The following is a 14,192-nucleotide window of genomic DNA, read 5'->3' as shown; positions in this document are numbered from 1 at the left end:
TAAATAATTTAACCTCTTTAGGCCTCTTTTTTTCTCAATACATAAAGGAAATAGAGTAAATTATTATTTAAGTTTATATAGCTCTAAAATTCTATTCTGAAAATTAATAGAAGCATTTCAATGTGAAAATCTTAATTTTCAGTGTAAAATGCTATATAATGCATTGTAGTTTATGTTATTTTTGAGAGAGAGGACTAGGTTTGGTTTCAGCATATATATTTAGAATAAGCTTTAACATTACATTTGTTTTTTTAATCAGAAATAGTACTGTACTGCTACATGTGAAACTATGCAGTAAGTAATGAAACATGTTTAATGGGTCTTCTATTCTTTGAAAAATAAATTAGGAACACTTTGCTTCAGGTTTCTTTAATTAACTGAAATAAAGTTTGAAACAAGATGCTCCTGGAGACTGTAAAATATTTATCACTAAATATAAAAAAATATAAACTTCAAAGGAAGCATTAGTCCCAGTTACAACGGTAGTTACAAATTTCTTATTTGGTTCATAAATACAGCTTATTTTTGAATGATTATTTAAATCTGAATTTTAGCTCTTCTTTATCAACATATGAATAATGTAATGTACACACCTACCATTTTTCTGGAATATTTTAGAACAAAAGAAAATAAACATCTTTATTTTGAAATTTGAAGGCAAATCTTGATTTTTTTATTGAAGTAGTACAATTATTTTGTTCCAAATATTTTTCCCATGCTTACTTAATTCTGTAATAGTGTATTTGCAAGAGTCATCTATATAACCTTTCATTCTTTGTTTATTTATTCATTCATTCATCCAGTCAATCATTCATTCAAGACATAGTTTTTAGCCATGCTGATGAGAACAGTGTTAAGATGTTGCCACCAATCTCTGGGAATGGAGGCTAGATAAGAATAAAGATAAGTCAACAAGCAATTGCAGTCAATCTGTTTTGCAGAATGCTGTGATGCAGAGGTTGGTGAAGGATGCTTTAAGAGCAATTGTGAGGAGAAAGTAATTCTGGTGAGGCAACACTAGGCTGAGATATAAAGAATGAAGAGGAAGGAGCTAGTTGAGCATGAGTGGGATGGAGTGATGGGCACATGAAAACCAAATAAAATGGGCAAATATGACACAAGTTTTAGGATTTGCCTCAGTGGACAGATGGATGTTTTTAGACTCAAGTCCAGAGATTTGGAAATGTTACCACAATGTAGTTTCATGGAAAGAGTATGTGCTTTGGAGGAAGGCAGATCTAATTTGAAACCTTTTTTCACTTTGGCTATGTGGCTTGAGCATATTATATAACCTCCTTGATTCTCAATTTCCTCACTTGCAAAATGGAAGAAATAATATCTACTTTAAAGGAATGTGAGAATTAAATGAGGTAGCCAAACAGAGAAAATGCCTGCCATGGAGTTCATGTTCAATAAAAGTTAGTTGTTTATTCTTCCTTTCCTGTGAGTAGGGGAAATTGAAATGGTGTGTGAAAAAAAAAAAGTCATGGACTACAGAGTACCCCAAGACTGTTAATGCAGGAAAGTTTACAATTAGTCTCCCTTTTTCCCTCTCTTCCTTCTTCTTTCTTTGTTTCTACCTCCTTTTTCCCTTCCTTACTGCCTTAATTATGTTTTCTGTATGAGAAGCAATTTCTTATTCCTGAGCTTTCACTAGAAGGAGTTGAAGGACACTTTCAGGTTGTGTTTCCACATCTCTCAATGGAAAATGGAATGCCATAATTCTGAGTTCTGATTTAAGGACAAGTACAGGAGGGCCTTTAAGCAGGTTATGGATCTACTACACTTGATTATCCAAGTGTAGTACATTTCAAATAGATTTGGAACCCTTGGTTGTGAGGTGCTACCAGCAACATCCGCAAAGGGCAGAAGCATGACCTTGGGAAAAGAGCTCCACTGCCTGGCTGCTATGTCCTTGCCATGGGACAGGCCCTAGCAAAATTGAAGAGAATGGCATTTTGGATTCCTCTGGGAGATATTGGAAGTGTCTCTTGCATAGCATTTAAATAGTAGCAAATAGTATTTAACTACCATTGTATGCTCTGCTAATTATTAAGCTATTGTCTTGCAGCATTTAACCCACTCTTCCATCTTCAGCTTCATATGCATTCTTTTAAAACTCTTTTGTAAATAATTAGGTTAAGGGATATTATAATGATTTGAAAGTACAATTCTGACAACATAATGTATCTGTTAAAAACCTCTGAACATCCATATCTGAATCATTCTAAATATCCAAACTAAATTTTCACACTGGAGACCTTTAGCTTCTATGCAATATGCAGTATTGCATATATGTATAAATTTTTTAAACTAGAACTTCAAAACCTGATTTTATTTCCAAATCAGAGATCTCCAACATGAAATTATAAATAGTATTGCATTCAGTATGTTTAACCTTTCAGTTTTATATTTATAATGTTATAATTAATTTCTAATTGATGCATAAATTTATTATTTATTTTTATAAAGTGAGAATTATAAACATTAACTTTACTAATCATTGTATTCTTTTGTCAGTTTTCTTTGCAAGTTTCTTTAGCTTGCTTATAACTTCCTATTTTTTAAAAAAAATTCTTCAGTATATTGTTATCCCTGAATCTTCTAAGTATTTTAACTATAAATCTTTTTATGCTCTGATGCTTTACAAGCATATTTTGCTTAAGACAAAAGCTACAAGATATGAATTGGGGTTCATTATTTTTGGTCTTCCTGATTAGGAAAATAGTGACAAGTGAAAGAAAACTCTTGTATTCTGTGAAATTAAAAAGCACTTCATTTTGTTGAAAAAGCAAGTTATAGTAGCTTTAATGGTACATGACAATATATTTAATTTCCTGGAGGTATTTCCAGGATTCTTTTTAACCCTTTCTTTAAAACAGTCATTTCAGTGAAAGAAAGCAATCACATAGAGGCAAGAGCTCTTGCTCAAAAAATTTGTGTATTTTATACATTCTACTTGTGAAATATAGTAGGGGAAATATTTACAAGCACCATAAGATAGGAAGCTGAAACTGAAATCATTTCTAAATGAAAATTATTTGACAGTTCATCAGTATTTAATGCTAACATTGGGTGATGCAGGCATGAAGAATTTAGCAGCTATTTATCATAACCCTGTGTGTGTTTGGTTCTCTGATATACTTTCCTGGAATAGAATGGAGTTTTAAGGGCAACATGAGCCACAGCTTCAGTTTGAGATATTAAGTAAATGGGGATGCCAAAGAGGATTTGTTTTTGTTGTTTGGTGTGTGTGTGTGCGTGCATGTGTGTTGTTGTTGTTTATCACATTCCTGTTGAAAGCAGCCTGCCACGCCTTGCGCCGGTTAGTTTTTAATCCATGCTCCCACAAGCCATGGCTGGGCTTTTGCACCAGATGCAGGTGTCCCCTTGTGCTGTCAGCCAGGAATGATTAATGAGGATTTGCCCCTACTGAAAGCAGTCTTTGGAGCATTGTTCAGGGCATCTGTGGAACTGTCGGGGGAGACAAGGACACAAGTGAACAACCAATTATTTGGCCATCACTGAGGCAGCATGAAAAAGACATCAAATTGGACAGAAAAGCAATGCTTTTGTTTGGGGATCAAATATTATTTTTTAGGTGTTAATATAGGAATTTTACCTCATTTTAAACAATTTTGGTGAGATCTAGACTTTTAACCAGAAGTAGTTTTTCTTTTTCCTTTAAAGCTAATCCAATTCTTTGAAAGTAGTATAAAAGAAATAAAACATCAACAGATTGATTCCTAAGTGGTTGCCTATTGTATAAAGATATATCGTTTTGCTCGGCTAACACAGAAAACAAGGACTAAGTATCCAGTGGGTAGGAGGGCCCTCCACACAGAATTCTTAATTGCTGCTCACAGTTGACAGGAATTGGGGGTTTTACAAGTGGTCAGAACAGCAAAGACATTGCACTAGAATACTGAAGCAGAAAATGGAAAAAAAAAACACAAAAAAACAACAACAAAACTGTGAAACATTTCGAAGTCGTTGTACAGCCTTTGTGCATTCCCTTCTTTTTCCAGTATGAGATACACACTTACTTAAGAGAAAAGATGTTCAGACTGCTACATTCTTGTGCTGGGTCTGGGACTTAAATAAAAAATTTTTAAAGGCTAAAAAGGGTTATATATTTTGAGCACAATTCAAATGCGGATTAAGAAGTCCTTTCTTTCAGTAAAGTAGTTTCTTTTATGCTCTGTCCTTTCAGGACTGTTGTCTTTAGGGTATTAAGAATTAAAAGCTAAGCCCTGAAACCACTAAAACCTTCAAGGAGCCGATAATGATGTTTTAATATATAAAAAGTAATGATCAGTAACAACTGGAATAAATGTGGCCCAGATAACAACAAAAATACCTACTTAACATTTTTTTGCAGGTTAATACTTTTGTATTGTCTTTTTTTTTTTTTAATAAAAGGGACTGACTTCAGTTACAGAGTAATTAGAAATCACATCAAGATTAAAACATGGGCCAACTAAGTATATACAGAACAAATGTCTGAGTAGAGACTGCTTTTACAAGTGATTTCTGGGAAAACGCATTATTTTGTTGTTAAAAAAATTTTCTCCTGTACCTGCAGTGATCAAGCTGCTTACTGATTTATATTCATCTGGCCAATTCTAGAATTATATAACTTTTCTACACTTCTCAAGACAATCAGACTCTCCCTTATCTTACTGTTCAAATATAAAAGATAAGGAATACATACTATTGCTCATATTCAAAAATTTGCCCATTTAGATAGATGCATTTCTATTTGAAAGTGGGCAAATGGGCTATGCCCAAATCATGAAAACCATTTAAGGTTATTATGACTAGCAGCTTTGACTTAAAGTAGGCTGAATAGATAAATCCAAACCTAAGGGACACTAATACTGCCTCCTTTCATTATCATGAATACAGCAGTTTCAAACTGTCTCCCATTTACTACTCATATTAAAATTGGCTTAGTCAGAAAGATAGTGTAACTCAATTATTTTTTATTAATAACCTTATTTTCAAATTTGTTAGCAGATTCCCTGGACTTGTGAGTATGCTTGGGTCTGTTGGCAAGTGATACAATTTCTACAAACAGAGTATTTTTATATAATTTTTAATATGTAAATTCTGCTCCGAGTTTTGAACCTTTTGAAATCATTTTGTTAGAAGAATTGACTGTCAGTATATAGACAGTCTTAGAGATTTATTGTCTCATCTATTCCCTATATTTTTTCTTTAGCATCTCTTGTTGACAGTTTTTAGTGCTATCTTGTCACGTATCATTTAGTCATTAAAATAATTTTAAATGACTTTGAGCCTAAATAGATTCCCAGGGAAGACTACTCATTGCACTTCTATTGTTTGTGAGCCACTGATGATGGTCTTTCAGTATGGGTCTCCAAGCATTTGGTCATTAAGAATAACATGTTGTCCCCTTAGACTGTTTAGGATAAGTATAATTATGGGCAAAGCAAATGCTAATGTTGTGTTGTGTCCTACATGTTACTTCTCTTTACCTTCAGTATCTAATCTTAGGTTGGTGTGCCATTATTTTTTTTCTACATGTCATACTCAGTTTCTCTAGCAGTTCTCAATTTTATAAGAGTTTGCAAATTGTTCTTTGACTATTTTCCCGAGTTCCCTTTTGGGTATTGATGTGAAGCTATCGTGGGTCAAGCTTTCTTGGATTTTATTTTCATGCTTAAAATAAATAATTACAATTGCCAACATAGGCATTTGGTTATAAGAATCTCAGCTTGGAAGATTCAAGAATTTTTTTAAAAGGAATTCTGAGCAAATTTCTAATTTTAACTCTCAATAGAGATTTGGAAATGTGAGTTTGCAATATTTGTTTAGGCCAGAAGAATCATTTAAAAAACAGGGTTATCAATATTTTCCTCTCAGATGAGTAGCATTTAGGGTTGCCAGGTAAGATACATGAAGCCCAGTTAAATCTGAATTTCAGATAAGTAATGAAATATTTTTAGTATAAGTATATCCCAAATATTGCATTTAGGATATGCTTATACTAAAAATTAATTCATTGTTTATCTGAAATTCAGATTTAAATGTGTCCTTTATTTTATTTTATTTTGTTTGCGGTACGCGGGCCTCTCACTGTTGTGGCCTTTCCCGTTGCGGAGCACAGGCTCCGGATGTGCAGGCTCAGCGGCCATGGCTCACGGGCCCAGCTGCTCTGCGGCATGTGGGATCTTCCCGGACCGGGGCACAAACCCGTGTCCCCTGCATCGGCAGGCGGACTCTCAACCACTGCGCCACCAGGGAAGCCCCTCCTTTATTTTTATATTTGCAAAATCCGGCAACCCTTGGTAAAGTCAAAATGTTAAGAAGTGTGTGTCTATAACCTATTTAACAATCTGGAGATCCGGTCTTTTGGGTTCTGCCCTAGCATTTCATATAAAAATGAACCAAGTTTTTTCATCTTCACACTGATAGTAAGCCTCCAACTACTTTACTGAAATGTTGTGAAGATAATTTTAACTTAAACAAATTTACCTTAAACATCTAGAATTTTTTGACAGCAAGTCATATATAAATAAAAGGTAGTGTAATGATACCCTAAAGACCAATTAAAGGTCTTTTGAGACTAGTGAACTCAACCTACTTGAGTTGAGAGAAACACGGACCTGCCATCTACAAGAGTATGAAATGATTTCCATCGTTTATAATGAATTGCATGAGAAAGGAAATAAGTTTGCTCCTGACAGAAAATTGAACTTCCTTAGAGACAGCAAAAGTTGAAAGGAAGTTCTGAAGTTCAGTAAAGTTAGGGAGAGAAAGGCGGCAGGGAATTGAATGAAAACTGCCTAATTCAAATTTTGTATGCAAAACTCAAATTAGGTAAGAAATTTGTGACTTCAACCCTTACAACTGATGTCAGAGGAGTTGTCAGAGTCTGGGTGCCTAGCTTTGCCTTAATTGCTTTGTTTAAAAGACATAACTTTAAAACAATGTTTGATGATATAATTGTTTAACTGTTGGGCTCTCACACATGCACCATTTTTTAAATGAAAAAGAGAATGTGAAATTTAGTCTCAAATTATTTTTTTCAAAAATTTCCAGTAGCAAATATAGGTTTATTTGTACCTTTGCCTAACAGTCTCATGGTTATTGTACTAAGGGTTTAAGCTATAATATGCAATTGAGAGTATGCTAGTAGCTGGAATGAGGATTATTTTATTTTAAGGCATAAACAAGGAACTGATTTATTGAGCATATTTTAATATACACCACTGGATAATTCTTTATTATTTTTAAACATAAATCTGCATGGAGCAAACAAACAGCAAAATTTGTTACTTTGTATGTAATAGGCAATCTAATTTATAGCCCTCCAAGAAATAGAAATATTAGAATAATATCCTTGGTCTCCAAGTTTTATTTTGCTTTTATTCCTGCATGTGGTAGATACAAGAAGAATAACTTTAAAAGCACTTTGAACCCATTCTCACTTAAGGTTAATTGACATACCTTTATTCAGGTGTTAGCACAAGTATAAAATGAGACATTTTACAAAATTAATCACCATGTATTTATCGATTTCCTATATTGTATGTGAGGTATTATAATAGATGCTATATAATAGGATATTAAGATATGTTAGGTTATGTGTGTATATAAATAAATATGGGTGTATATATATATATATATATATATATATATGCGCATACACTGCCTAACACAGGTTGATCTCTCCCTCCCTCTCTCTCTCGCTCTCTCTCTCTCTCTCTCTCTCTCTCTCTCTCTCTATCCATCCAGTAAGTACAAAGAAGATACCAGTGAGCACAAGGACACCAAAATTGATTGCCTTCATGAAGAAAATTGTACCCATCAGAGGAAAAATCCCTCGTCTTCCTGACAGTTCACACTCATATGCATTCTCCTTCTTATTCTCTCCCCGCTTCCTTTACTGTTGAACAAATATGATCTCTCCTTTCTGGGCCAATTCCCTGACCAGGATCTTGGCTTCCTTCTCTTCCTGACTTCTCAGGTCTCTTGCTATAGTGATTATCCCTTCTGTTTCCTGTACCTTCACCCTTTCTCCATCAACTACTTGCCATGGGTACTCAAATATACTCACATCTCTGCTATCTTAAAAAGAAGAATTTGTTCCTAAACTCAGACTCCCCCCTCCAACTATTGCCCTGCCTCTTCCTATTAAGGGTCACAGTTTTTGAAAAAATTGTGTATTTTTCCCTTTGTACTTACTCCTCAGTTTATTTCTGTCTTCAAAACTCCAATGGGAAACTGAGTTCAATCAGATCACGAAGAACTTCTTTGGGACTAATTGCAGTGGATATTTTCAACTTTATATTAGTTGGCCTGTGGATGGATTTAGACTTAGTTTACCTTGGCTTTGGAAACACACACCCTATTCCCTTTCTCAGATTATTTTCTTTTATCCAGTCTTTAAATGTTGACATTTCTTAGGATTCTGACTTGGAGACTATTCTTACTACACGTTCTTCCTGGAAATCCTCACCTACTCCTCAGTATTCAAGACCATCTTTAGACTGAGGACTTATATCAGTTTCTCTAGCTCAGACCTCTCTGCTGAGCTGCATCCCTAGAAACTGAATATTCTTCTAAATATCTTCACTTGATTATCTTTCAGACATCTCAAACTCACCATGTGTAATACATAAGTACTCGAACAGCTTTTTAAACTAACTCTTAGCCCACAGCCTTGGCATCTTCCATTCTACTCTCCACACATTAGCCTCAGTAATCAAATGTAAATCAGGCCATATCACTTCTTTGATCTGCCCCACACAAAATCTACCGCTGACTTCTGAATCCTAAGAGTAAAGTCCAAACTCTTTGTTTTTCAGACCCTTTAAGATTTGATGCCCATTCTTTGTAGGCTTTATCTTTTGCTTTATTTCCCTCACACCCTATGCTACACCTATGCTAATTTTTTTTTTTTTCTGTTCCTCAGGAGCACTCTACTATTTATCCAGTTGGTTGTCATACTTGCTTAGAACATCCCTTCTTCCTTTTTATCTTGATCATCCTTTATAACTCATTTCAGTTGAGATATTCCTTCCTCTTTAAAGCTTTTCCTGACTCCCGCCCTGCCCGCCACAAGACTGGACTGGACACCCTAGTTCTGTGCTCCCATAGCTGATTATGTTTTCTCATCACAGTTCTTGAAGATACTCTGCTATGAAAATTTTCTCACTTGTCTGTATTTCCAATGTAATATAAGTCAGGGAGCACAACTTCTGAAGCACTGGGTATCCAACTGAAATTTTCCCCGAGACCAAAAATAATTTAAAATTCAGTGTAGTTAAGATTACATAATAGTTCTCTGAATTTACTCGATTAGGTCATTCATTCATGCATTTATTCATAAAAATATTTATTTAGAATAGTATAGAGGTGATTAAGAGGGCAGACTAGAGGGCTAGGCTAGATTGATTGGGTTCAAATCCCAGCTCTACCTGTGTGATTAATCGTCAGGTTGCTTAAACTCAGTTATGCCTCAGTTCCTTATCCACAAATTAAGAATAATAATAATAGGACGTACCTTTTAGGAATATTGTATAATGTTAGTTATTAAATGCTATAAAGTGCTTACGATAGTACCTGGCTCACAGTGAGCACTATGCAACTATTATTGAGCTCTGCTAGGCCAAGTGTATATAGTGGTCAAAAACACATAGCATCTGTCATGAAACAGCTAGTGTGGGAGAGAAGAATTTAAGGAAAAAAAGACTAGTTACCTCCTTTTCTGGGAGACTAACATGTTTCTTACCCTCACCCTGCCCCCAGTCCATGATATCTGGGGTCTTTTCAAGTACTAAAGTAGAATTTTATAGTTTCACTAGGAATTATTTTGATACACACAATTCATTTAACTTCAGGGTTCTTAGTTTTCACAAATTGCCTCACAGCCACTTCATAGACTCTCTGTGGGATGACGGCCCACTTTAGGGATGTACCTTTCACTTGATCTTTTCCCTGGAAGCAATAGTTAGGCTACTGAGTTTGTCTTCAGCCCAGAGCCACCACCAATCTATCTTGCACCTTTCTGCAAATTATAAAAAAATACTCTCTCTCTAGCTGGAAGAATTAGAAAAAAAGTTGCCATTCTGAGTAAGGACCAGCAGCCTCCTAGCATACAAATTGAGGAGCATATTAAGATAAAAATGTTTTCAAGAGGAATACAAGGCAGCTACAAGGAACAAGAGTGTGAGAAGAGTGAGCAGGATTTCATTCCTACTGTACCCTTTTAACAGGATGCTATTGCTCAGGGCACAAAATTCCTATCAAATGCAGCAGTCCTGCTTCACACTGTGGGCCTGTTTGCTTCCTGGGCTTCATGTCACCTAAATTTCTCCTTGTCTGCCCAGGGTCAACTCCATCAGCAGCTCATCATGCATTGAGTTTCTCAGATTCCTCCAATACCTTTCTGTGTCTCATTTTTAAGGAGCTCTGCCCTGTGCTTTCTAAAGTGACAGCCTTGGTCCGCTTTACTCTTCAGAGTGGCATAGTTATATATTGAAAAGAAGTCTCAAGATCATTTTACATTAGCCTGAGAAAGTAAGTAACTGTACTGTTAAGCATTTAAGACAGAAAAGCATTTTAGTGGTTTGTATTGTTGGTAGCATCTAGCATCCAGCTAGAAGTCTCAGCTGAAGTTTCCAGATTTCTCTGGTGAGCCTTCCTTGAACCTCTCATGCTGAGTAAAGGAAGATGAACTTGGCATATCGATATTGATGGGTAAACACCTGAAAATAATAGGAAATAGAATTAATACAGATATATTCTATATGTTGAGGATGTTATTTGGAAAATAACAGTAAATAGTCCTTTAAAATCTATTTATTTACAATGTATAAAGTACTTTTATATACTTTATCTTCCTTAATGTTCAAAATAATCCTGTGGGAACGGCAAGTCAAGCATTATTATTGCATAATGCACAGATACTTTTAAAACATCTACATTGGTCCATTAAATAGAAAATATGAGATTTGGCCTGTCCAAACATTGAATCTCTAGGTAGGGGGACATTAATTCTAACAGAATTTTAATAATTTATTTGTTTTTATTCACCATAAATTACTTTCCTAAAATCTGAATACATGTCCAAAAGACAAGAACAATTTACATTTGGGTACCCCCCCAAAAGTGATAAGTTTAAAGCAAAAATAATCATGATAGGATAGTGTTGCACTTCAAAGCAGTAATATCGTCCCTGTCTTGTCTAGTTATGAATCAGAGCTAATGAGGGATTTGAGTACAGAACTAACACTCAGACTTTAAAAGGATGCTCGCTCTGTCACTTTGTTAGCAGCAGCTACTAATGATTTAAGGGTTTCTATTTTGCTGAAAAATGGGATCTGTCCTTTTGTCTTTGAATGAGCATTAGTACCTTACAGGAGATTAGACATTACTATAAGAGGTAATTGCAGCTAATGGCTACATAAGAATTTTCATTGTATACTTTTTTGGGGAAAATTTCTTAGTGATGATTCAATTCATGCCAAAAGTTGGCAGGGACTCTCAACCAGGTAGGTATTTATACAAGTTTTAAAACAACATTACACTAGAATAGTTCAAACCATGCTGTCTTTTCAAGTGCAAAGTGTTTGTGTACAGAAAGTGAACATAAAACATTGCTTAGGTTATTCAGTGTTCCAGGGACTCTAAATGTTATGAAAAGTGTTCAGAATGTTCTTTGAGCTTTCATATTTCATTATGAAATGTAAAAAAATATTACCCCAAATGTTGGTAGTTGAGGATTCCTAGCGTATAGGGTGACAGTCACACAATTCTGAAAATCATCAGAAATTCTTTTCTGTCTAACTGTGAACACTAACTTCCTCATTATGCTGTTGCCAGAATCATAAATTCTTTGAACCAGAATCAAACAAATTTTAGAAAAAAATAGTATAAATTATGGACAAGCTGAGTAAGTGTGTCCTATTATTCTTCTAGGGTTATATTTATAGCTAACTTTCCCTTAGAGCTTTAGCCCGTGTGTAAGACATTTATCTAAAGAATCTTCTGAGCTCCCTTGAAATTTTAGTTAAGGAGTATTGTTGGTGACCTTGGAAAATCTGAGCTCTAAACTCTGAAACAGGTCACACTGTCTCTGAGTCAGAGGCTCAGAAGAACAGTGACTGCCGAGAGGCGGCCCAGGCATTTTCTTCCTCCTCACTGCCTCTTAACCTCGTGTCCTCCAGGAGGAGTTCTGAGACCATTGATAGTCATCATAGCTCATGGGTCCAAACCTTCCTACTGCAAGGAATTCTCATTATTTCAAGGGCTTTTTAATCAGTAAACAGTAGAAGACAATTACTGTATAGATCGGTTTAATTAGTTTATTTGATGCCCAGAGCATGTAAATTTGCAACCAGGTTGTTTCTGCTAGCTATAGAATCATAAATTAATGGCAATGTTCTTGACGGGCAAGATGATGCTCTGTGCATGCTAACCTCTTAGAACGATTCTAGTGGGTTAAGAAGAGGATTGGCATCCAAGAGCCTTTCAATAAAACAATTTCCTCACATCTTGGCATATTTTTGGTCATCAACAACCATAACTTATTTTCCTCCCTTTTTTTACTTGCACATTTCTAGTTTTCCATTAAATAACCTCACTTGAAAATATTGAGAAAAAGAGCTACCTAAAATCTGTATATTTATACATTGAATAAAAATTCATTTATTCTCTATGCTGTCTTTATAACCTACAAAACATTCTATGTCAAATGAAAAATAATTTCTGAGGACCAGAGGACCTTGAACTCAAAAAGAAGATGTTTCCATATTTTAAGTAGGCATATTTAATGGCTTTACATTATGTTTCCAACTTGTTGATCTAGTATGACACTTCACTTTTCTAGTCACCCCCACTTTTTACTTGCTCCCTCTGTCTTGAAGCAAAAATAACACACATTTTCTCCTTCAGAAAATGCAGTTCTTCCAAAAATGCAAATTAGTTTGGGATAAAACAAACAGAAAAGAAACAAGAGGAAACAAAGAAAGAGAATCTTTAAAGCTTTTGACTGGTTGCTTGAGCATTGTTCAACAAGTAGACATAATCACTTTATTCCCACCATGAATTTTAGAAGTTGTGACAAGAGCCATCCACATTCTTTTGTGTGTGACTAGTGGCACATTTGTGAGATGACCAGCAGGGGTTGGGGCTATGACTGGGAGCAGTTTTCTTTTTGTGAAGTTAATGGGCACATATGGGGATTGAACAAGCTTTAACATTCTTTGGGGCTCCTCCCTCTTCCCTGGCCATGGATTTGAAAGATTGCCATTGAGACTACAATCAGTAATCTTTTCTTTAGGGCTCCTTTCTTTTATATAATGCACTGTCATTTTTTTTTAATTAAAAAAATTTTTTTTTGTATTTTGAATTTTATTTATTTTTTATACAGCAGGTTCTTATTACTTATCTAGTTTATACATATTAGTGTATGTATGTCAATCCCAATCTCCCAGTTCACCCCCCCCCCCAACTTTCCCTCCTTGGTGCACTGCCATTTTTAGAAGACACCAGGCATGAGTTAAATTTGGTTAGAAGTGAGGTTAGACCATGAGGTCTTTGCTGATTTTTTGAAATTTTCTATTTTTCTCCTTATACCCCACACCACCTCTAACTTTTTCCTAATCATGTATGGTGCCCTCAGTGATCTGACTGATGATCTCAATGATCTGAATGATCTAATATGAGAACAGTTTGTATGGGACCATAATTTGTTTACAGTAGACAATAAATTAACTCAATTCTGCAGCTTCTGATACTGGGAAGAAAGCCATACTGGAATTCCAAATGACTGATGGTAAATATCTCTGAATAGCCTGTTTCCATTGAATCTGCTCCTTTTTGACTTAGTTTCAACTATGAACGAAGAGCTTCTACTTAGTCTAATAGTCTTCATCATTTAGAACAATAAATAATAGTGTAGAAGCAATTTCAATTTTCTTAATTTTTTTCTCACTGTTAATAGAGGTTTCTAAGTTGTACCATTTAGCTCCAAATTTGAACAAAGCAGGTGTCTCTTTTTTTTTTAATGATGACACCTGTGTACAGTCTAATGCTTGGCATGCATTCACTTTCACTCCCTTGATTCCAGGGTTTGCAGAAGCCACATTTAGACCTTCTTTTGAATTAAGAGTGAAGGAAGGGCTTCCCTGGTGGTGCAGTGGTTGAGAGTCCGCCTG

This window comes from Neophocaena asiaeorientalis, unplaced genomic scaffold (assembly GCF_003031525.2).
Source record: "Neophocaena asiaeorientalis asiaeorientalis breed wild unplaced genomic scaffold, Neophocaena_asiaeorientalis_V1.1 scaffold505, whole genome shotgun sequence".
In the NCBI taxonomy this organism is placed as follows: domain Eukaryota; kingdom Metazoa; phylum Chordata; class Mammalia; order Artiodactyla; family Phocoenidae; genus Neophocaena; species Neophocaena asiaeorientalis.
The sequence above is the reverse complement of the archived record's forward strand: the minus strand, read 5'-3'. Positions refer to the sequence as shown.